This window comes from Melospiza georgiana, chromosome 5, assembly GCF_028018845.1.
Source record: "Melospiza georgiana isolate bMelGeo1 chromosome 5, bMelGeo1.pri, whole genome shotgun sequence".
Taxonomy (NCBI): domain Eukaryota; kingdom Metazoa; phylum Chordata; class Aves; order Passeriformes; family Passerellidae; genus Melospiza; species Melospiza georgiana.
Genome location: NC_080434.1, coordinates 20039671 through 20064084, shown reverse-complemented (window position 1 = coordinate 20064084; position 24414 = coordinate 20039671). Strand labels below are relative to the sequence as shown.

Sequence of the window (24414 nt, the reverse complement as noted above, 5' to 3'; positions counted from 1 at the left end):
CAGCAGTCAGCTGCATCAAGCAGCATTAGTCTGTTTGCAAGGAGAAGCTGTAACAAATATGCAGTGATTAGTCTGGTGGCTGAGGAAAAGGACATTAATGCTTAAAAAAGCCTTCACTTGCAAAAACATTTCCAACCTCAGTTCAACCTGTTAGCCCAACCAGAGGTCAGCCCTGCTCACAGAGGTGCTTTTCACTTGCTTTCAAGGAGCCTGGGCCCCAGAAATGCTCTAAACACAGAAACAGATTCTGTCATCACTCTAAGCACTCTATAAACACTTCTGCACAGTGGAGGGTGCTGCACCCAATCACAGGGAGCAGCAAAAAATGAAAATTGGTTAGTTTGAAATTTCAGATGGTATGCACCCATCACTGTTTCTCACCAACATCTGAACTTTTATTGGACTGTAGAGATACAGGAAATTCATCTCTGCACAGAAATAACAATGTATTTCAAGTCTGAAGTTTTGACTCTCGAAAACCACACAGAGAATCTGTGCAGGAGAAAGGGACTCAAACCAAAGGATCTCTGTGTATATATCTCCTGTCTGAGCTTCACAATTTCTGCACACCTCATGTTGAGGAGAGAAATGAATGGCAAAAGCTCAGTCATATTTGCAGAGGCAGTGATCTCTCAGCACATGTGACACGAGCAATGCCGGATAATTCCATGTTTTTAAGTACTTTCTGCCACAGCTTCTTATTGTAGGTGTAACTCAGACTGGCAACTCCCATTTTAGCTCACAAAACTTTGAAATTCCTTTTATTTTCTTTTTTTTTTTCAGTAGAGGCAGTAAGTGGCAGAAGCTGCAATTAGGTTTTGTGTAGGTGTTTGAAACATCTTCATTGAATAGCAGCACATGTCACTGTGAGATTTCAGCAGAATCATAATAATCTCTGAGATGAGCTGTAGGGAGGAGGAAACAGATGTTCCACCCAGACTTTAAGTGCCTTACAAAAATAGAGAAAGACATTCTGCAGCCACTTGTAATTTGCCTTGATCTTCTTAATTACAAGGACTGTGCATAGCACTGCAGACAAATTAGTCTGCTTTAAATGTTAGGAGCAAGATTTTTCCCCTTAGCTTCTCAACAGAAATCCAAGACCCTCAGCAGAATAGAACATGTCACAGGGATTAAAATTTAGTCTCACATAACAATTTACATACTTTATGCAAAAATTAATTCTATTTCTCCTTATGGTTAGATCATGATTTCTCAACTACTTCTCAGCCCAGTTCTTCTGTCTAGGGCTGAATTAAACAGAAGGCTGAATAAAGCAAAAAGCCTCTCTGACAAATTGACTGGGTGTACATTCTTGGCTTTCTTGTATTGTCCCCTGTTAAAAATGCCACCGCTCCCTCTTGGGTTGACATTCACACAATCCCAAACAAACCACTCAAAATCTTAACATCTGGTTTCCAATCTTCAATCCAAATAAAGGGTTAGTAAGAAATAGTATCCAGAATGAAAATGTTAATAGTTAATAGTTGAAGACAGTAGACAACTTACTGTAAAACTCTTCATTTCCTAATCTTTGTTTCTAGAGTCATCTTCAACAGAAATTCTTACTTACATTGTCACATGTTCTCTCAGAAATCCTCAAAATCTAACCCTGCCCACAGAAGGACAATTACACTGTTCCCCTCTGTAAATAACAATTACAGACTGATCCTCTTGCAAATAGGTTACAACAACAGTTAGAAGCTGACTTCAAAAGAAGAAGCCCTCAAAACTTTAACAGTCCTGGAAATACTGTATTTTCCTCTTGTAAGGGAACTGAGAAGTAGCTGTTTCATTCAAGAAGCAGCTTATATTCAAGATACTGTTATAGACTTCTCACTCTGGAAGCTACAAAACCAGTGCAGAAGTCCTAACTTTTGCCTTTGATAGTATCTGGACCCCATTTCTGCTAATTTAATTGGGTTCCTCTTATAAGGGTGAAGCATTAACTTAATCTGCTGTGCCACTTTAGCTGAATTCTGAGGTCCATGTGTACTTGTGTTAGACCATCCACTTACATGTGGTCTCACTGCTCATGAAGGGAACTTTCCCAAAGACAGTCCAGAACAGAAATCAAGATTTCTCTGAAAGCCTTCTGCTGTCATATGCAGTAAACATGCCAGAGTTGTTTTAACTTTTACAGTAGCCATTATTACTCTTACAGTAGACATCCAGTAATAATTATTTCTCCTACAGTATCATTTCTGTTTTAAATAAAGCACTCAAAAGGAGTACTGAGGTCCCTTAGTCCTTCCAGTGCATACCTATTCTGTGTGTGGGTTTATCAATGTGTATACACACAAAAGAGTGAAAGCACCATTGCTTTCCTTTCTCCACGGTTAATGAAACTAGTTTTAAAGTTAAAAAAACCACAGAGGACAAACAGTAATTAATTTCTAGCTACATCTGAAAAGAACCAGTATAATACCTAAAATTATCTCCACAATTCAATAACATTGTTTTTTCTGATAAAAACCCCATTACTTCAAGTAACTGCAATAACACTCCTAAAACTGCTTTCTCTGCCTCAGAGCAATGTTGTCTGTGTAAGACCTGGCAGTTCTCCAGAGATCAATAACCAGCCATTCCAAGGGTCTGTATTAGGAATGCTATTTTTTGTATGAGGTACTCAGATTTCCATTTTACAACCAAAACACACCACCCTTCTCTGCTAAACATGCTGATCTTTAGATGTGCAACCTGCACATCCTCAGTGCAGCTATCAGCTGGGGGTACTACAGGGCACTTCCAAAAGCCTTCACAGGACTTTCCTGAGAGTTTCCACCACTCTGTCCCTCCTCCAGTAAGGACATGACTGATCCATGCCTTGTCAGGCTCCAAAGAGAAAATGCAGAGAAGAGATGACAAGCATGCGATGCTGCTGCAGAGATGCTGTGACTCACAAAGACCATCTCCATGCTACTACAAGACAAAAAGACAAGGTTTTTCTCTAAAGGTCCATTTCTCATTATCAGGCTCTGGCCTAGAGTTTTAGGAATTCAGTTACTCCAAGAATGTTTTGAACTTTGCTAAAAGAGAGACAAGAACTACGCTTTTGAGTTGAGCTGGAATTCGGCTTGGTCTTTTAAGAGCAAATTAGCAAACTACCATAGTTTCCAGAACTAAAACATTGTGGTAGGGCTGGACAGCTGAGATGTTCAACTTAGCTGGAAGATCAGCATCTTCTGAATGTGACCATCACTTTAATTTCGTTTAGGTAAGTACCGTCTCTGCTTTGTAGATATGGAAAAAAGGAGCATTTTTGTCCAATCATATGATGCTGCAAGAGCCCTATACAACATCAAATATAGCAGCATGCTGAGAACAGTTTCTTTTTGTAGGAAATTAGCTAACAAAACAAGGACAAGCTACAGCCAGGGAACAGCTAAATAATGCTACTCTAATTTACTTCATTTTAAGATCTAATTCAATTTCTGTGCATGTAGAGAGCTTCCAGATAGACTAACTCAGCTTTAACATAACACCAATCTATACCAGCTTATGAAATATCTTAGAATCAGAGTAGTAAGGAAAAAACACAAAATCCTTTAGTATTTCCTCGTTAAAACAAATAGTGGAATAAAATTTGCTTTTCCATTTAATTCTGTACCTGGGAAAAAATGCTATTATTTCACTTTGAAATGTTTACACATGCCCCCTCAGTGATTCATAGAAGCAAAAGAAAACTGACTGCCACCACAGGAATGAACAGTCATTCCTTTTAAGAATGAAGGTGTCCACAGCTCTACGAAAGTAGCTCAGGTCAGCAAGCCCTGTAAAACTGAAGAGATCTACACCTATGTGGGGACACTCTGTGAATGCTTGTTGGTTTAGACCATCTCTTCATGAGTGTTACTTGAAACATTTTCTTGTACAAAGTTCATATTGATGTCACTTTATGCAAGGAACCCCAAAGATTCTGCCAGATGTACATCCCAAAGTTCCACAGCCAGATTTTCAATGAAATCTGAAGCCCAGTGTATGCACACCTGTGATGTAGGTCATGAATCAGGGAAGGTTTAGCACCTATCTATTAAACAAAAGCATAATTTATCCGTGAATGGCTAAGTTGTGTTCAGAAACGGGAAAGCCTAGCTAGGCTGAGCTGCAGGGTGGAAAGCAGTTTGTGTCTCTCCCAGTATTTGACTAGGACTTCTTTAGTCCAGGCTATAAAACCTTTCATATGTTTAGCTGCCAGTCCAGGCCTGCAGCTACAAGTGCACAGTGCAGTGAAAGCACCCCTGATTTGAGAAAAGCTGAGAGGTGATAAAGTATAGTAACAATGACTGCCTGTAAGGTAGCAATAGAGTTCTAAGATGTTTGAACAATCCAGCCTGACCTGGAGATTATGTCTTCCTCTCCTTGCCAGAAATCCCTGGTACAGCTAGAATGCTCTGTACCAAGCTGGATGTGGACTTGAACTTCATTAACTCCAGCAGAGTTGGCAGGGGAAGAGGTTTCCTCCCTCCTGAGTCCAGCGTGTGGGAACTGAGAAGAGACATCTGGCTCCCACAAGTCTAATGTTATATTTTTATGGCAATTTTGAGCTCCTTGTACTTGAAATTAAATTTTCTGGGTAGTGTGGTATCAATACAGAGCTTTAAATAAAATAATTAAGAGCAAAGGAGACAATAGAAAAAACATTTTGATAGTCAAGGTCTTAAGGATTAGGTAGGTTATCTAGGCTGAACAAGAATTAGCAGGATAGGAACTAATTTTGCTGACCAAAATGACTTTTAATCTGTGGTTTACATTACAGGGGAAAATCAAGTTTCAGAATACAAACTAATAACCATGAAGCCAGAAAACAACTGCAGCCTGGTTCAGAATTAGAGAAGCTACCCAGGCTCTGCACAGAGCCCCAACACTTGCAGCATTAACAGCTCTCCTGTACCTGCCCCCAAGCTCCACTGATCTGCATTTGGCTGTCAGTCTGGTCTGTACTGACAGGAAGAGGCCAGGCCCCGATCCAGCCCCCACTTCCTTCCTCCTCCAGGTTAGTGTTACTCGGAAACAACGTGCCACAAGGTCTCCTCTCCTTCAGCACCACTGTTTTGATGCGTGGTTTTGGTCAAAGGCCCAGCATTTCCTTGATATACCAGGAAACCATCTCCTAGCAATTCTTTGAAAAGCCCAAGCTCTTTCAGTTTTTTCAGTAAAACAGTTTTTCTCTTTCTAGAAGAAGTTTCCAAGGATGTTTTCCATTTTTTAATTTGGAGCTCACATAATACTTGAATCTCACTGACTTCACCTTCATCATTAAAGCAGCTAATTCTTTACTATGGAAACTTGAAAAGATAAATCACAGCAAAGGTCTAGGCAGAGATGAAAAGAAAGGAAGGCTTTTTTATATTTAATATTATACAGTTTTCTATCCGCTTGACCATGAAATTCTGCTTCCAAAAAGGAATTTTAAAAACCCCAAACCTGAGTACAACCGAAAATTAAAGAACTATCTTGCAAAACAGAGCTGTCTACAACCTTTCATTCAGGTTGATTGATTTCAACAGAATGAAGATGTTTATCATTGTATGATATTTCATTACTTATATAGATTTATTTTTTAATAAAATATTCCAATAGGCTGAGAATGCCTACTTTGTTTTAACTTAACAAATCATAGGGTTTCAAATTTCCAATTCCTGTCAGTTTCTGTATCTTTGAAGGTGTCAGAATGCACACAGGTCCACAGAAAACTGCTTTTGGTCAAATGGCTACAAGAAAAAAATATTCTTTTAAATTTATGAAAAATGTCTTCACATTTCTATATCCTTTAGTTAAACCGAGTCACATTTTTAAGTGTTAATGAGACACCTAATCACAGTTGCTTTGGCTGAGTTTTCATCTCTGATCCTCAAATCATATTAAAAATGGAATCTATCTTCCAATTGCTTTATTAGCAATTCTAACAAGTAATTCAAACAAGTAGTCTGATAATCTATTTTACACCTCTTTGATATACCAAATTAAAGCCATAAACATAATTTCTCATTGGTCCTTAAGAAATTTCAGTTCCCTCATTGACTGTATTGATATCTGGGATTAAAACTGTAGCTTATTAAGGAGATTTTAATTGCAGTTATTGCATATTATCAATAGCTCTTAAACCCAGTCATTTAGCTAGAAATACATTAAATGTTAACAGTTTACACAAGAGGCATCCTGGTTCCCTAACACAGAGCTGATTGACGACATAAGTAAAGCCAGTTTCCCCTACCAGTAGGAGCTATCCTTTTTTCCCCTTTTGTTACACAGGAGAGGTACACCCTGCAGTCAGCTCAGTGTTTCCTGAAAAGTTACAAAGAGCCTATCCCTTGAAAGAGCTTCAGGCTTCAATCAGAAGCAAAACCATTTCATGTGAAGTTATGAAATAATGCACACAATATGATCTTACTCTGTAATATTTTTCCTCATTGTACCATGAAAGTATCTGACTTGGTTTAATGTAACTTTGTGTCAAAGTTGATGCAAACAATTATTTTTTTTTAAGGATAGTTAAATTTTTTAAGAAAACAGTTTTCTGCTTATCCTTGTTCCTTAGGTGCAATGTTTTTCAAAAAACAGGAATAGAGAAAAAAGTGTATTCTCATAGCCTACCAGAATATTGAAGTAAAGAAATTTCCTTATGAGTTTAAGCTTCATGCTACTGAGTCTTTGTTTTTCTCCACATGGAAACCTGTCTGCAAATGACAGCATTATTTTTATTTTAACAAAGATTGGCTAGGATGTGTGCTGGCACAGCTGTGTAAGCTAATGAAACAAAAAAGAATAAATTGCTGCTGTGCCTTTACAGTTTTCTTCCATTCCCTCCTTTTAATATTCCACAGTTCTCTGTGGAATATTAAAATCATACCATTTTCAGTACCAACTCATGGCAGCTTAACTCAGCTTAACTCCCTACATCTCCACTAATTTCTTTCCCTGTGTTGTTCTATTATCACAGGGCAAGGGTTCAACAAGGGCTATTAGAAACAGCAGTGAAATGTCTCACTACAAATAGTTCATTAGTCCCTAAAAGAAAAATCATTCTCCTATGCATGTAAAAGCATTTCCTTTTTCCAACTGCAGTCAAAATAACAGGCAGAGTTTTCCAGGACTGGCATCTTAAGGACAAATCTCAAGAGAATTTAACAGCCTTTTGTCTGAAAGAGGAAGGAAAGTAACTGTTGGTGGAACATGTTAGTTGTTAAACAGCAGTTGAAAGTTCCTACAGGAAAGAATGAAAAATGAGCAAATGGTCTCAGCATGTGGATGTGGACCATGTGGTAAAAAGCAAGTCATCCCTGGTTCAAACAAAATTCACAGAGAGGGAGAATTTTTAAGCACTAGGTTGGTGCATGCACAGGGGATTTTGGTGGTTTAATTCTCTCCTGTTCACAACAAACTTTGCATTGAAAGCGTGACAAAAATTCAGTGAAACTGAAGAAGCTGTGGCAAATCCCTATGTTCTTAAAGGAAAATATAGATAAGAAAAAATGCCTGATAGAGCAGATGATATCAGCCATCTATGTAATGGTTTACATTGCATCTCTTAGAGGATACCAAGTGCTTTGGAAGGTGAAAAAAAAATCTTGTACAGGAAAGAAATCTTTTTAATGTTTGTGATTTTGATGATTGATCTATTCCCTGAGCATAAATTTGTGATTGTGATGATCAATTTATTCCCCAAGCATAAGTTTGCATTTTTGCAGATATGCATATGAAACAATTCTTCTGTTTGGGAAATGTTACTTTCCTTCATTACTTTTCTGGATTTTTACCCTGATTTTGACTTTCATTGCTTCAAAATTGGCATTTTCCCATCTCCTTCTCAGAGAAGTTGCATACTACTACATATGTAGGTATTGCTTTTAGCTACTTCTGAAAGAGGACAACCAATTTCAATAGCTACTCTTCTTGATCGGTACTTGATTCTATAAGCTGCAGTCAAAAAGGACAAAGAAAAGTGTATTATATGTAAATAACTGGAAAGTTCAAAGAACATGATTATCTTACAGACAATCATAGGCAGAACTCTCCCTTATTTACTGTAAGAGACATGCTGCTGAGAGACCTCATTTATTACATTACCTAAGGTCAGGCTCCTGCACTTACCTCCTGAATTGTCTTCTGGACTTCATCTAGCCACATTCCTGATGGGAGCCTAGGGAATTTACCTGGCTAACTTAATCACCTGAAGAGCCATCATCACACAATGCCAATTAACTTATTTTACATAATTACAGTGTGTTCATTACAGCCACAACTGAGCTAAGGTAACATTCTAGGGATGGAAACCCTCCTGCTAGCTTTTACACACTGACTTGCCCCCTGTAAGACTAATCCAGTGTCATACTGTTTATTCAGTTTATTTCTAACTTCAGTTACTTTTACAGGATTAAAAGACATCAGCCAACCTGTACAGTGCAATAGTTCCGTGTATCTCCAGCAAGTCCAACACACCCAAGATGCACTCAGCAGAAAAGGGAAAGAATATAATGAAAATCAGATGGTTTTGGCCTCCCCTTTGGTTTTGTACACCTACTTCTGCTTATTTAAAATATTCTATCTCAAAAGATCCAGTTGACTCAAAATATAAAAAGATGCAAGAACCAGGCACCAGTCTGAGTTAATAAGCTGCTTGCCAGCTGAGGAGTCATGCACACATCCATTATTACAAGCCTAAAAATAGCTTGTAAAAAGCCAAAATAGCTTTGAGAAGCTCTTAGGACAGCAAAATGTAGCATATTGATATAAAAGTAATGTCTGGATGAAAGAAAAAAAGATGGTAAGAAGCTATTTCAAACAGATGGTTAAAGAAATAAAGCAATTTAATCCCAACTTCCAGAGGCAAATATTTCCTTCATTATCAGTGATGTTAGAGCCAACTGCTCTACCTGGGGTCTTGCTGCATTCCTTTCAGAATGTCCAGGCTCCCAGGCAGTGGGGTCTGATCCAGATGAAAGCTACACAATTTCCTATCACTCCTTGCACATTTCCTACCCATTTTCTATTTCTCCACAGCAAACCTTCCCAGAACAATTGTGTTCCTTACTGTTCAACACTTTGCTCAGTAGAAATCAGGTCCAGTTGGGCCCTCAATAAATCTGTTATGACAGCAAGGCATCCAATACCAGATGAAGGCCCATAACTTCTTCATTCTCCCTAACAGATGTGCAGGCCACTTCAGAGGCCCTGGCAGAACCAGCTTGGCTGGTCTACTGAAATGAGGCATTAGTGCTGGCAATCGGCCTGGAAACCTTAAATATGGTACAAACTGTGACTCCAGCCCAGAGGAAAAAGGGTAAGAAAATGGTAAATACCTTGAAATTAGAACTCTGTTATCTCATCTAGCCTTTAAAATCGGGAGTGTAAAACTAAATACTGTGCACATATTGCAGCTACACAGTGAGGTTCCTCATTGTTGGCAGATCTGGAATTTCACATGAGTCTGTCACACAGGAGCACTAGGAGGAATTTGAAGAGTAAATGTGAGGTAAATACCCACATCATGATCTCACAGCATCATTTTCCACCCCCTTCTTTTAAGAAGGGTACACCCTCAGGATGATTATTTTGATATGTACACCATTTGTTGGGTGGAGGCTCTACACACTCCTTGACTTCCAGAAGAGAAGGCCCATGAAATTCACTCCCTCCAAGCACATTCTCCTTTACAAGCAGAAAGCTGCAGTTTAAGGAGGGCAGCTACACACAAAACCCCCAGCCTGCAGTTATAGGATAAGCCTTCTATATCCATTAGCACAGGCAGGAAAGGATTCCCAGCCTGAAGAGAGACAAGAGGAGCAGCTGAGAAGTGGCTTCCTCAGATGCTGAACTGCACATGGAAGTCCCTATAGATATGGGTCCCTAGTGTCCAGCCAAAGTGGGCAAAACTAAAGGCAACTAGATGTAAAGGGTGGAAAAGGAGGCTGCTTCTTTTAGGCAGCTTCCTTTTCCAGAGTATCTCAATCTTAGAGTCTTTCTCAATACACACTGCACTAGAGGCTCGTGCAATAGAGTGTTAGCAGCACATGTTATGGCCTGAGAAGAAATAAAGCTTGCCAGCGCTCTAAAGCACTGGCAAAACACAGCCATCCTTCAGCTCAAACCCACACTTTAGCACAATCCTGCAAGATGCAGGATATACTCATTAGACAAATCAGTTCTCCGGTGTGATCCATTTCAGTCTGCAAAGCTGACCAGAAAAAAAATCATGAAATTATGAAAAAATGCTTCCACCACACCCACAGAAGACAGCCCAGTTATACAGTTTAAATACTTTCTACACCAGAAGTGCATGATTGTGAAGACCCCAGCATGGCCATTTCCTGGTATAATGAACACCTGGTCAATCTCAGCTGGAAACACTGCACCCATCCCTGGCAACACTGAGGAGGCTTTCTAAAGGACACACTGGTTTTTTTCACCAGGGTGGCAATGAGGTATCTAGATAAGGTTTCTCACACAACTAAAACAGTGCACAGACTACTTGAAAGGAGATGCTAAAAGGAGATGGTTCACTGTGAAAGAAGAGCTCAACTTTGAGTTTCATTGGAGATACTGAAACATGTAACAAAAAAACCCAAAAAATCTTACAAAAAGGATATTACTGAGATGGTCACTAATTTTTTTTCCTTTGAAAAAGGAGAAGTTCCACAAGGAGTTAAGGTAATGATGACATGATACTAGAAGAGGAGCATTTGAAATGTGTAGTACTAGTTCTCCTGTAACTGAAAACTGTCAAGACACACTTACTTGTGCCAGAGACAAAACACTCTGTATTTAAGAGAACATAAAATCAGGAACATTGACACAACACTTTATTAATATTTGTCAGATAACATGAGGAACTCACACCATTGACTTCAGTAACTACTGAGGAATCAAATGAGAAAGAAATTACAAATTGTAATTTCCTACTAAAAGCAAATCAGCTGTAGTGATGGAAAGCAAACATTTTCACACATCTGATTTTATGCATCCTTGGTAGATTTCAAAGGTACAGACACAACATGAAAATTATTTTTAGAGACTTATAGCTGGATACATTTAGTTAACTTTTGCTATTTTCCCACCTATAAGCAGGCATGTTCTCAACAATTTTCTCTTTTATTCTGGAATGCCATTGTGACTGGGGATCAGGAGACTTTGGGTTTGTCTTATTTACCAAATTTTACTTGAAAGAAAAAAAATGCAGAGTAGCTATGTATCACCTAAATGGAAAAACTGAATTATTACCAAGGTCATAATGATTTATTGTGGAAGTTTTAGCTTCATTTCGAAAGGGAAAAAATAAAAGAAAAAAAAAAGTATGTTCTTTACAAGGTATAGAACAATATTATCTGCTGAATGTCAGTCAGTACTGATTCTTTGTAAAGCATTTTGTGCATACAAAACATCAGTACAGCAGTAGTAACTGCTATTAATGAACATTGCAAGTAGACCATCTGACCAGAGCCATTATTTAGACCAGTCCTTGCCTGACTTCATTGAAAATTACAGTAATATCTTTTTTAGTCCTTAGTGAATCTATTCAATAGCAAAATGTCAAATCCGTCTGATTAGCTCAGTACATACACTGCAATTGAACATCTGAAAGGAGCTTCAGAGGTGCTTTGCACCTTCATGTCATGTGCACAGGGTCACTAAAGAACAGAAATACAAACCTTAATATTCATTACCCAGCTGATGCCATTTAAGCTCAGCAATCAACTTACAAACTGTGTATGCAAGACAGGAGATCACTTGCCAAGATGACATTTACAATCCAAGTAAACAAGCAGCACAGTCTAGATTTCCTAATGCATCAGGCTGTTTGCTGGCTCTGATTGCTGCTGCTTAATGCTCAGACCACATGCATGCAAAGAAGCCATATGGTTGTGAGAAAATGAACCACTCTGCTGAAATCTGCATCCTAGGAATCAGAAGGGATTGGGTTAAATGATGGATTGTGCTGTCCTCAAGCATTCCTCCAGTCTCCTCCGTCAACACTGATATACCTTTGTTGGAGCACTATGGACTCACTTGGCTTTGCTAAAGGGGTGTAAAAATATATTTGGAAGAAAGAAGTGAGGAGTAAACAAATGAAGACAAAAGATGAGGGCATTTATGGAACCACTTAAAATTACTATGTTGCTAAAATACCCTTGTAAAGTGAGGAAATTGGCTGTAAGTAGGTTTGCAGCTACAAAGAGCCACAAAACCTCAGCATGGTTTGAAGCGGTTTTGCTGAAGGGAAGCAGCTGTAGCAGCTGGCCTGGATTCTGAAATGTGTTTGGGAAAAAGTCCTCAACAAAACAACAAAACTCCCCACATGTTCAAGACATACATATCTGCAGAGAACATCAGGAGAGCCTTAGAGAGCTCAACAGGGGTTGGACGAGAACCACACCTCTCCCCAGGAAGGAGTGATGAGTGCACAGGGACTCTCACTCAGTTTGCTCTCTTACTTTCCCTGTGCAGCCTCTACCAGCTTTTTTTCTTCCCAAAGGTAGGCTGGGTTAGAAAGCTCTTAACACTCCTCTTTCCACCAAGTCTATTTATCTGAGCAAGTCCAATAGGCCTGAATCCAGCTACAACAAACTTTCTGGGCACCTCTGACTGTTATGAAATATAGTGACTCAGCCAAGCTACATCAAAAAGAGAACATATTTTATTTGTTTACTGGAACTTAGTAAACCAGGGCAGGAAAAAAAAAGCATCAGAAAGGACACATCCCCACAGGAAACCTTAGTCCTTCTCTCTGACCCTAGGCAGGTGTCTCTATCTGGCTTTCTTCCTCCCCATAGACTTTTGACTGTCTGCCTCCCTCCCCAGGCCCATAGCTCTGCACTTCAGACACAGGTCACCTGTCCTGTGATGCAGTTGAATCAAAGGTATCAGTGCTTATTTATGACCAGCATTTCCCCACAGTTCCCATTGCCATGGTAAGCAGCAACAGAGCCTGAAATATAAGGTCAAAACATAGCCTAGATATCTCCCACAAGCCATATGGCATAATCATTTTCTGAGGAAATTTCTGGCATAAATTTGAGCTTGCTCTCTGACCAAAAGCACACCTCAGCTCAGCACTCTGGACTCCTAACTGAGCTCCTGAGACAGAGAACAATAAACATCCCTAAAAAGCTTGAACTCAGATTCCTCTGCAGAAACTGAAGAGGATCTTGCCAGTTCCTTATAGGTTATCAGTGTTATTTCTTTGATCTCTGTCAGCCTCACTGTGTTTCCTTCTACCATGTGGAAGTTCAGGGCCATGGCACATATCTGCACTGCTTGCCAAGCACCCCAATATTACTTCATAGGAATTTATTATTATTTTCCATCTTTCAGAAGCTTTTCAGCCTATTCTTGCATAAATAATGTATGACAATATAGGTTGCATGTGAATATATTTGTGAAGACAAACCAGACCTCTTCCCCAGTTACTATTCCACTGAAGATCAAATGTCAGTCTGCGTGTCTTGGATTACTCAGAGATAATGCAGTCAGCAGCACAATACAGTTATGTGAACTGTATCAAACTAATCAGACATCGAGACAGAGGAAAAAATAGGAGAAATCAAATGAACCCTGGAAAGAGGCATCAAATCCAGGCTGCCAGGACTGCACATACTGAAATACCTGAGGAAAGATGAAAATTATTGTGGTAAGTACATCACAATTTAGGCCAGCCTAAGAGAGAGGCTGTCCACTTGGTGGAAACCTGGACAAAAGCAGATATTCAGCATAAGAGACTGTGTTCTGGAGACAGGTATGAGGACACAAAGTATGAAGCACCAAAAAGGCAGAAACATAATAATAACATACAATTGCTGTCTTGTCTCAGCAGGAGTCAAAATTAAATTACTGGGACCTACCAGATTTCAGTAAAAATTGACATTTCTGGGCATTAAACAGGATTATTCAATAGATGAGAAGACAGAAGTACAGTATTGACAATAAGTTTCAATATATCAGAGTGGTGATACTTCATCCCAGTTTGGTGTCCTAGGCTTGATGAATAATACACTGGGCAAGACAGAAGCTTTTCATTTCTGTGTTACCTCCTGTATCACCTCAGCCTTCTCTGGATTAATTTTAAAGCAGCTATTTTGGAACTTGTGAAAACAAAGGCACCTCCATGTCAGTTTTAGCTTGGGAAACTGTCAAAAATCCAATTCTAGCTGCAGCTTGTGTAGAACCAAATGCAGACTCAGGCCTTAATTTTGACATAAGTACCATAACACAAAGACATCAGCTGTTTTTTCCTCTGTAAATTGCAACAGATCTTCTCCACTGGTAAGTTTTCATGTCATAGTTGCTTTCTGATCTGAAAAACAGTGCAATTTAGAAATTCTTCTCCTCTACGTTGATACAATCTTGAGGAATGCAAGTGAATTCATTTTAATCTGCAACACCAGCAAGATGAAAGAGAATAAAAAAATTTAAAGAGATCAAAATTAAGAAAAAGATGTAATATCCAAGGAAAACAAATATTTAGCCAGAAAATAGATATAGCTGAATGGAAATTGTCCTGTGCAATATAAAAAGTGCTGGTAACACTTTTTTGGCTTGGCTTTGTTGTTTCAGTCCTAAAAAATCTGAAATGTTTGCTTTGAACTGCTACTGACCATACACATCAGTTTGATGAGAAAGACCAAAAGTTTAGTATTAAGTGTGTACCATAAGCTGAGGAGCAACAGCTCAGAAGCTGTGTCATTCATCAGGCAAAAGTACACTACAGCCTTCATATAGGGAAATAAGTCCTCTCTTGAAGAAAGCCCATGGAGTAAATACAAAAGAATACTGTAAGAAAGAGCAAAACCTCTCAGTGCATTGAGGTGACCAGCATACAGCACATCAGAACTTTCCAAAACACTACTGCACTTTCTAGGTCACCACATGCAGGTTCCAATATCTTTCCAAAGGAAAGAGTCTGGAAACTGGTCTGGAAGATAGTCCTGATCAACTCCTACATGACAGATATATATGTCACTATATTATGGGACTGAACAGCAGCAAGCCAAGTCTCCTTCCTGAAGGTAAGATGATCCCGTGCAAGTCATTTCCCTGTCTTCCTCTTGATATTTCCAGCTGTAGCAAAGACAAAAAGTGATGATGACCACTGTATTATGCATCTTGATAAGATGTTGAAAATAAACAGAAGTGGATACATACTTAAGATGAAATAACTTGCTGTGGCTTCTTCTCCTCACTATCATGCAAGGAAGCATAACAAGATATTGAACTGAAATGCATCTGGAATTGGACAATCCAAATTCAACCCTAGCAGTGTAAGAGTTAGCATCACTATTAATACGCTGAATACTGCTTCTCCAAAAATCTCAAGATGAAAGATCAGAATTCACCTCTAGATCAGAATATCACCTCTAGAAGGTGGGAGTTTTTGGTATGTTATCATAAATATTAATTGGAAAATGTCTATGTACTTCAAATAGGAGGGGGAAAATGTACCCAGACTGGAGATTCCCATGGCAGCTGCAGTGAGGAAATAAGAAACTAAAGAAGTCTAGACCAACATGAAAGCTTTTAACATGCCACTGTAAAGGTTCAAGTATCAGTTAGACAGAGTCTAACTGACTCTGTGACTTTAAGAGTCAGATGATTTTATCACCAATCATCTTTATGATTGTGCATACTCAGCAGAGAGGAGCTGTGGACACAGTTTGACTCTCATTATTTGAATCCCTAAATCTTCTCAATTTCTATTTTTTTTGAAGACAATATAAAAGTGAAAACACAACTCCTAAAAGAAACAGCAGAAAAGTCTTACTGAGCAACCATATAATCATAGAATACCAGATTGAAAGGGGCCCTCAGGATAGTTTTGCAGTGGCACTCTCAAGGCAATGCTCACCTCACCTGTGCCATTCTTCCATCATGAAATCATGCCCACAAGCTTGTGGGCAAGCTTGGACTTGCCCAGCCCAAGGACTCCAAAGAAAAATGTAGTTGTCACCTGTACCCAATATTCATCTAAATAACAGTCCCCAGCAGCAAGAAATTGACACAGCACAGCTATTTATGACACAAGCACTCTGTGATCTGCATCACCCACACCTTCTCTCTTTCCTTGGTAACTCTGGAAAAGAGCTTACCCTTCCCTTGGACTCCCTTTGATAGCAAGGGACATCCATTCGGCTCTTCTCAGTGGAAGGAAATCCTCATGGTTCTAAGGTACCTGTGACAGCCAAGGCTTACCTATTCCCTCTGGTTGTCTGAGCACATTATCAGCCCAGATGAAGATTATAATGGATCCCTGATGGCTTTTCCCCCAAAGCCAAATCTCTCCTTTGCTGCTTTATGAAAGTTGAAATATTTATGTGGGAATGTACCAATATCAAAATTCCATGTAAGATTTTTTAACTCTAGGATGGAACTTCAAAAGGAAACTAAAGAAATACACTTAATCTGCTCTGTGAGTACCAGCACTTCTGTAAAACAAATACAGCAGCGATGAAGGATCTCACAGGACGCCACATCTTTGAAACTCAGTCTCATGCAGCATAAATTCAGTCCCCTGATACATCCATCCTCTTTTCTACCTCCTCTAACTGACTACATTTGAATCATGCATATGAGAAAAAACATCAGGACAGTACCGTTAGCTGCACTACAAGTCACAGAAGCACAAATGGCATGGAACGTCTGAGCCTTTTAATAATGATGCTCTTCTCCGCTGCAGATCACCTGGCATGCACAGTTCAGCTCTGAAAAAATAATGCAGTCACTCCCTGATTAAATTACTCCTGGAGTGGAAAAGACATTGAGCAGCCTGCCTGTTTCAATTGGCTGTGTAGTGACTGAGCTCCATGAATATGGAAATAATTAGAAATGCTAGACCAATATAGAGGAGGACGAGGAATATGTGACCCACATAAACGGCATGCTGGAGTTGCATGAAAGTGAAATCATACTGTAATACTAAACAAGTGAAAAATCCTTTATATCAGTGATGGAGGTTAGAAAACAAATGAAGATTACTTCAATAAAATGCCAGAGGGTTCCAGCTGGGATACAAAGCTATTTCAAATGCATTTTACAAGCTCCTTTCTCCTAGGAAAGAGGTAAAATTGAGATTTTATTTTAAATCCTAATTCATAAATCTAATCCACACCTTTGTGTCTCTTTTTCTCTTGATGTTTAATAAGTTTACAATATTACTAAGTAGCTGCCAGGCAAGTTTTTTACTTGGGCTCTGAAGCTTTGACCTTAGTAGTAGTTAATAGCCCAAAAGATTCTAATCAGAGTATGATAAATAGACAAATACCCTAAGAAAACCAAAAAGCTTTACCACCAGATGAGCCTGTTTTCACCAACTCAAGCAGATGAACTGCTTGAAAGAAAGTAAGAAAATTATGGCCCTGAACTTACTGGAAAAATTCTGTCACATACATCTGTAAAATCTCTAAAAAAAGCTTACATTTTCCTTGGACGTGACTCACTTCCTCACTTGCCCACCTGTGCTAACCAGGAAGAACCAGCACTCCAGTATAAGTGGTGCCTGGGTGAAATTGAAGTGCTCTGCTTCCCACATACTCCTGTGGCTGGAGTGCACAGCACATGCAGGTGCCTCATATAGCTCTGTCTCTCCTGCCACTCCCTGGAATTGCTGGGAAACAAGGTGTGTAACAGCAGCCTTCTTCAGCTTCTTCTACCTGGCTGTCATAGCAAAAGGAAGATCCAATAGCAGGGAAGAAAAACAAAGTCTAAACCACACTGGACAAAAGCAAACATCCATACCCACTGAATTCTAAACTTTTTTTGTTCCCATCAGAAAACTAGGGCCACCAATTCATAACAACACTTTTAAGGGGTTCTGAATGTGTCTCAAAACTGTTTTTGCAGGTACCTTACATTTGCAAAGATCTAGTTTCTTAGTGTAGTTAGTTCCTAAGAATTTTAGAGTGAAGCTTTATTTTCCTTTCTCTAATGCTAAGAAATTTTCCTTTCATTCCTTTAACGTTACGTAAGTGCTTTTCATTTCCTGAACAATTTTCAGAGAAAGCCGCTATATTTTTGGAGTAGGTTATTAATTCATAAATTTATATACATAGTTCAATTAAGTATCAGAAAACTTCACCACTGACTTTTATCTCATGAAATCACCTTACACTATCCGGTAAATTGAAAGTTCAGTGGCATGTTTTCTATCCCTGTGGCTCAAACAAATCTCTGTATCAATTTTTAAGGTAGCAACCGCTTTCACAGTAAGTTCATTAATCTAAAATATTTCTGTTTAAATTTGCTAGGATTAGAGGTAGCATTATGATGTGTTATATATTCCCTTCAGACAGTTTTTTTATACTTAATAGCAGCATGATGAGAAAAAAGCAGTGCAGGTAACATGATTCACTATGCACACCACTGTATATTTTGTTAATAGCTTTTTACAAGATTTCCCAAAGTTTATTTAAAATCTCTTCCCCGAAATCTAAAGGCTACACCTTCTCACAAATAAAATAATACAAAGTTTCCCGTACAAAGGGTTTTTCAAAATTTACCTCTATTACCTCTATTTTCAGACTATTCTAACTGAAGAGGAATGCTTTCCTAAAATACTGGCTCCACATTAAAAGCACACATGGGAATGACTGTTTGATGTAAAGCTCCTCCTTTCAAAATCAATACAACTCAAAGTTTCCCTCTGTGAAGAAAGACAGTACGTACGCAGTCATTGTAATGTTAATGAAAATATCAGTTGTAGGATAGATGAATCAAAGAACACAAAGAACACAGAGTATGTCTATACTCTGGTCTGGGCAAGCTGAAATTTAACTGTCCTGTCAGGGGTTGGGTGACTGGCTACAAAAGCTAAAAAATAAAAATGCACCCCTCAAAACTGGAAGCCACTTGGTTCACTGAGTGATTACCACTGATCCCTGGTACATGTAGCTCTGTCTACCTCTGTTATGATCATGGCCAGGACTTTCATAACTACCTTCTATTAAATCAATTCATAGGGGAAAATACTGGAAAAATCTTAAAATTGTACAAGTATTAAAATCCCACTTTTAAGACTGAAATATTCTGCCCTCCCAGATGAAGTTGAAGTACCATCTCGGTAGCAGGAATGGCAGCACAGGTGACAGAACATCTCCTTCCCTTTCACCATTCACACATTCACATGCCAGTAAAAGGTGTGAGCGCAACACAAACCACTGACCATCAGTACTGGTCTGGGTAACATGAAACTCTCTGAAGCTCTCTGCCTTGGTGCATGTGCCTGGGAGGCCTTTGGATATTCAATCACTCCTGTGGTTTGAACATTTTGGCCTGTAATTCTTTATTAAGCCAACTTTCAAAAGAAATTATCTCTTAGTAAACCAGATGGAGTTACAGATCGCTCAACTAGTCTGAATTAAGTGATTCTGATTTCTAAATATGGCTATACAATAAAACATAATCTAGTAGGCAAAAAGCTGACCTTAAATATAAGACATAGAAGTCCAGCTTTTGGCTCTGCCATGGGCCCAGTGGCAAGATTCTGTGTGAGTCTTTTCACCATACACAAAACAGGAACAATAAGAGAATTGCCTCAAAATCTGAGCAACATTATGAGTAGATGATTAATAGATATATTGGGCTGCAGACTTTTGGCTTTGAAAATTTTGATCCAGTTTCTTATCCTGGAAAGGAAGCTGGGATTATTCAATTTAAGAACTGTCAACTATTTATAGCCTCAGCTATAAAAAAAATTCTTTTAAGAAATAGTAAGCCAGAAACCTCTTGCTGCTGCCCAATCATCTCCAGTAGAAACAATTCCCAGGGGTATCTACATACTGTTCCAATGTTGCTGGAGTGCATATTGTTCCATGTCTTCTTGCCAGTAAATTGCCAAACCACTGTCAGACACATAATGGAGAGGAAAAAGGAAAAAGCAGTTCTGAGGATTTAACTTCAGCAGAGTTTCTGTCACTGTTCTGTTACTTTAGGAGGATGATGGTCATGTCCAAGTGACTCAGTAACATTTTTCTGTTATCAAGGCAATGCAGCCTGATCTAGTGAAAGGTGTGCTTGCCTATGGCAGGGGGGTTGGAACTAGATGATCCTTAAACAATGTTCAATGCTAATGTACTTTTAAGAACATTTCTATTGGCATGGAACTGGCCTAAAAAAGTACAGTTTAGCCTAAAACATATAAACCTGTTGATGATGAACTTGAAAACAGAATCCAGAACTGTAACTACCCTAACACTGAGGTACCTTAACAAAACCAAAAAACCACACAGCTCTCTGCTATCTTCTGACAATCAACTTTCTGTCTCCGTGTCAGAAGAAAGACGGACCTCTGCACAACATTGAATGTGTTAATTTACTCATTGGTAGAGAATACAGCTCACCATGAAGACATTTTTTCTGCAAACTAAGTCCCAAAGGGAGGGGAAGACATTTACTCCTATTTTGACTAACCAGTCAAGTATAAGAATGTAACACCTACACTAATAAAGATATCAGTGAGTCTCTAACAAGGAAATCATTGAGGACAATGATGACATCTTATCTGGGTACACACAAACAGTTGAGGATGAAAGATTAACACTGCACTGTCTCAAAACTTTTGTAGTGCAACTGAATAAAAAATGAGAGTTTCTTCAAGAATCAGGGAATGACCTGAGGTATGCTGGTGTGGACAAAGATGCAGTGTGACAGAGCTTTCTCTCACCAGAGGGTAACTAACTGATGGAGGCTTGTGAGCAGGCTTTCTCCAGGAGATGTGACCTGAAAGGTAAGCTACATGCAAACAAAAAAATTTTGTCAGAAGAGGATCAAGTCAGCAGGACAGGGTGAAAGAAAATAGAAGCTAGGTGTAAATAGATTCAGCATTTTTGCCTTATGTTTTTTGTCCATATCTTTAGTAAGTGTTTCTAAGTGCATTGCTGATTTTAACTGTTACAAACAAAAGTTGATAGTGCATTTCCACTTAACCTCTCTTGTATAGTGCATGGTTTAGACTAATGAGCCTTTCCTTGGCAAGACACAGGTAAGAAAATAAGCACTCAGTTAACCAGGTAATAGGAGCCCAGTTTGGGGCATGCAAGGTGAAATACAGCAAGCCATGAGCTCTCCTACATTGACTAGGTAGAAAGCTGACACCATAAACTTCATGGAAAAAAATGAACACCTTCCAGTAAGTCTTGGGAAGCAAGAAGGATGGAATCCAGTAAGATATTGCATCAACTCCAAAGATCCCAAAGAACACACCAGGCCATACACATCACTTATCCTCCTTCCCTATTCATGTTTTCTGGCAAAGTAATGTCCATGGAAATGTCAACACTTCGTGGTGGGAGTCTAATAAGATTTGGAAAGCAGTACTGGCTACCTCACAAACCAGAGATCAGAAGGGAAGGGAGGCAGCCCAATACACCCTCTGCCAGGGATGGTGAATCAGAGATCCTATCTATTTTTTTCATAAAAAGGTTCAGAAAACATGTTCTATAAAGACTGCATTAGTTTATTAAACTGCTTAATTTACAGTTTTTAAAGGAACATTCAACTTGAGATAACTTTAAGAATAGGGAATAAAGGAGATTTTTTTTTGACAGAGAAAAGAGATTGCAGACATAAAGTAGGTATTTGCACTGTGACAGGATATGGATTTCTAACTCCAAAAAATAAGATGACAGAAAATAATAAGATTTGGTGTAATGTTGACTAAAGAAAGTTAAGCCTCAATGGGTTTAAAACTATCTTAGAATTAATTTATTCATTTGAATATTGTAAATATTTACAGTGATAAATATTTTTGTTCTATAAAATGAAAAATGGTTTAGTGTAACTTTGTAACTCTGCCTTCTATCATTCCTTACCCCATCTCAAGTTAAAAAAAAAACCTCTTGACAAACTGTTAAAGGACACTTCTGAATGGAACTAACACTAGGTGGAATTCAAACAGCAAACAGCTTCAGAGATGTGAGGAGCCAAACAAGACAGATTTAAAACATTTTGCTAGATCAAAAGTGTTTCTGGACATGCAGTACAGCATGTTTGCCTTAAAATATGCAGACTCCCCTTGTAAGAGATGCCCCAAATACTCAGATAGATTGCTTTCAATAATGAGAAAACTATAGAAAGCATGAGCAAAAATCTTGAATTATAAAAACTGCAACCTTGATACAGAAAAGAAAAATTAACATCCCTTGAATGGCAAGCTCTTAAATTGTTTGAAAAGAAATATGAACAAGAAATAGTATTTTCTAGTTCCCCATGCACTAATCATAACTCACCAATAGTGGTTTCCCACACAAATCCATTTTCAATGCAGTTGCATTGGGCAATGTTGCAGTGACACCTTTCAGCTATTCTGATGCTCAAAAATAATGATTCAACCTTTTAAAGCTATATACTTCCTGTAAGAAGCAACGTTAAGTACATAAGGAAGTAAACAGCTTGATATGAATAACTATTTTATTTGGACTGCTCTTAAAAAAGAATACACAAAAAGTACATTGTATATGTTTGAAAACAACTCAAGTTGTTTTCTACTCAAGTTAAACATTACCATAAAAGTAATTCTTTTACAAGGAAAGTGATTCACAGTGGAAACAATTTGAAACTCAGTTTTACAAAGTTTGCATAAGAACTGCCCACCCAGGTCAAGAAATCCACTCACTCCCACACAATATGATAAGTATAGGGGACAAATCCAAAGCAACTACAAAAAATGATCTTTCATTGATCCAGAGAACACAAGCTAATAGGAACATGCAGATATGCAGTAGATATTGTTGAAATAAAAATACAGGATTTTCATTCTTACATAGGGAAGGAACAGTTTTGTGACAAGTCTAAACACATTTTATCAATAAGAAAAACAAATAGCAACAGGATAATCTTAGCAACTATAATGAAAGTAAATACTGCATCTACTTCATAGTCTAATTTCAGAGATAAGGATAAAAAATTGCCTTACCTCAAATACAGCTTGAAGAGAGACATTAACAATATGCCTACATCTTTTCTTAGTTCCCTTGACAGCAATCTAAGAAGAAATACAAAGTAGCAAATAACTATCTTTCCTTCAGACAGCATGTGCCCAGGAATAACACACTTCCCAATAAAGTGTGCAGAAAAAAAATAAAAAATTAAAACTCAAAAAGACAATCCTTGCAAAAAAAAAAGACAAGAACTTTATATATTTGGAATTCATAGTATGATTTATTGCATTTTAAGGGAGTAGAGACATTCAGGAATTAGATAATATAGACTTAACTGTGATATTACCTCAATGCTCACTAAAATATTAATTCAGTACATTTGTCCACAAAAGGAAGATTGTAAATTCATCCACACAGAACCCGGACACTGGAGACATAAAAAGATTTCTATTCCAGTAGTAGGCACACATGGGCTCACACGATACAGCCTTATTAACTTGCTTTTTCCTCCCAAATGACAGTGCTTACCAAAGTGACACTCAAATGTTAAATGCTCTGGTCAAGAGTTCAGTCACTGACCTGCAATGAAAGCCTTATGTTCAGCTCCAACATTTTCTAACGGCAAACAAGGAGAAAAAAAATGGTTTCACGGAATGAACTGTTAAAAAAGAAAATCCTCACATAAGCTTTCCCCGAGGGGGAAGAAATATCCACAAGCTTTAAATTGGCCAGGCGGATTTAAGAGGAAGCAAAAAAAAAAAAAAAAAAAAAAAAAGGCAGCTCTTTCTGTTGCGTCAAAGAGCCCACTGTGCAATAGGAACAGTGAACAGAGTTGTTAAACTGGCAAGCCTTTGCTGAAGACAGCTTTTCAATATGCTCTCAGCATCGTCTCCCAGGGCTGGCTGGAGACAGTCCCACTCCTCTTATATGGGCTCTACTCCTTCAAGAGGCAATCGCTCTTAAGGACAGTTTCTATAAACACACTGTTCTCCCGGCTTGGCTGCACATGATGAGGGCAATTGCACACGTATACATACCTGCACTCAGGGAGCAGACCTGCAGGCACTTGGGGAAAATGCAGGCACACTCTAACTAGCCATCATTACCTTGGCTTAAGAGCAGGATGCTCTTGATGACTGACTGCTTGCTAAAACTCCCCTCCCCACTTAGACCATTCAGTGTGCTGTTGGAAAGCAATTCTGAAAGGCACAGTACTTAGAGAGGAAACCTCTAATGCAATTCCACTGGGACGTTGCAGCCCCAGCAGTGCTCTCTCACTAAAGGAAATCAGTAGTCACATGCTGCTGCCTAGCTTTGTGTGTAGTGCAGAGGGCTTGAAAGGCCACCAGAGACTGCAGTTACGTGGAATGAATGAACCATCCCTCCCAGGAATGATGGCTCCATCACTGAGGACATCTTTAGGGGCTGAACCCGTGTACATAAGGTGAGCAGAATAACCTGGTTAAACATTAGTAAAGCCACACTCATCCCCACATACAGGAAACTGGCACACAGATCTCTGCAGGTGAGGACAGGGCCCTGCATTCCTTTC

At 38.7% G+C, this 24414-nt stretch overlaps 1 protein-coding gene across 4 annotated transcripts in view; it reads right to left on the bottom strand.

Moving 5' to 3' along the window:
- Window positions 1–23579, bottom strand: part of CSGALNACT1 (chondroitin sulfate N-acetylgalactosaminyltransferase 1) — a 59655-nt gene extending 36076 nt beyond the window's left edge. For 2 of the 4 annotated variants that reach the window (XM_058024570.1, XM_058024567.1), the window contains exons 1-2: window positions 23442–23579; window positions 22898–22966 (exon numbers count right to left, since the gene is read on the bottom strand). The gene's annotated coding sequence lies outside the window, so the exon portion shown is untranslated. Of the gene's footprint in view, window positions 1–16583; window positions 16653–22897; window positions 22967–23441 lie in introns of those variants that run through there. The other 2 variants (XM_058024568.1, XM_058024569.1) reach the window with 2 other exon arrangements.
- Window positions 23580–24414: the final 835 nt, after the last annotated feature.